We start from the raw sequence: 1,196 nt of genomic DNA, 5'->3' as shown, positions 1-1,196 counted from the left end.
ACAACGGATGTGAGGGGTGCTAATACCTTCCCCTCGCATAACCAACTCCCGAACCCATTTCTCACCCTCAAGGTTTTCTTGATATTTTCCTTTCCTTTTTTTGGGATAAATAAAATTCGGTGCGACTCTGTTATTTTTCGAGTGTTCACACTCGAGGATTATTTTTCACGCCGCGACAATAGATAGCTCCTTACAGCGCATGATACATGTGTTATTTTTAACGCAGGTAGCTCCTTACTGCGCATGTCCTGCTCATCTGGTAAAAATGACTAGAAATCCTAATTCTTGCATATGCTGTGTAGGTTAAAATTAGTGGTTATGCAGGATCAGGTGGTGGCACAGTGGCAGAGGAATTGAGAGAGCAGATGTGTCGGTATGATACATCATCTCCAATCATTCATCAATTCATTATCAATTTTCATGCATTGACATCACCATTAATCTTATGAAAATATTCATAAACAAACAACAATGTTACTCAACCAACCATAACACATCATCTACATCATAAGGATAAGATAACATGGTTTAATTTATCTTAAACCTCACCCAACTCCATTCTCTAACACTCCCCAAAATCCTCTAGTTATTGGTTACTAACTTCGTTTTATTTCCAAAACAACTTCTCCTAATTAACCACCAAGTTTATCATAGAAAAGTAGTGATTTAAACTCCCATAAACTCACCTAACGATTAGGAATAGGTAGCCTAAGTATTAGGAATCAATTGGACCTCAAAAACATGATTTTTCTCAAGTTATGACAGTTTCAATCGATTTGGCGGACAGACAATTTTGAAAAACAGCTGCTCAATGCATGGATCATAACTTCAGTTACGAGCATCCGATTGAGACGCGTGAACATGTGTTGAAAAGCTAAAGAGAAGAGTTACAACTTTCATGTTGACGACAAAAACCAATTCAGAGCGCAAAAGGATAAAAAATTACGTTTTCTCTTCAGACCTTATAAAAAGACAGTTTTTCTTAAACTATAAAAATTGAATCTTTGATTTTCCAAAATCCCAATTTGAATTCCATTAGTCCCACTAATCAACACTCATGATATTTGAACCTCAACAACATCATTTCATCGACAATCAACACCAAATCACCAAGGTTCATCATTAATTCATAAAATCATATAAAACCCATTTCTCTCAAAACAACACAACAATATTACATGTATTTTCTCATATAT

The sequence above is a fragment of the Trifolium pratense genome, linkage group LG5 (genome assembly GCF_020283565.1).
Source record: "Trifolium pratense cultivar HEN17-A07 linkage group LG5, ARS_RC_1.1, whole genome shotgun sequence".
In the NCBI taxonomy this organism is placed as follows: Eukaryota; Viridiplantae; Streptophyta; class Magnoliopsida; order Fabales; family Fabaceae; genus Trifolium; species Trifolium pratense.
Note: the sequence above shows the minus strand (reverse complement) of the source record.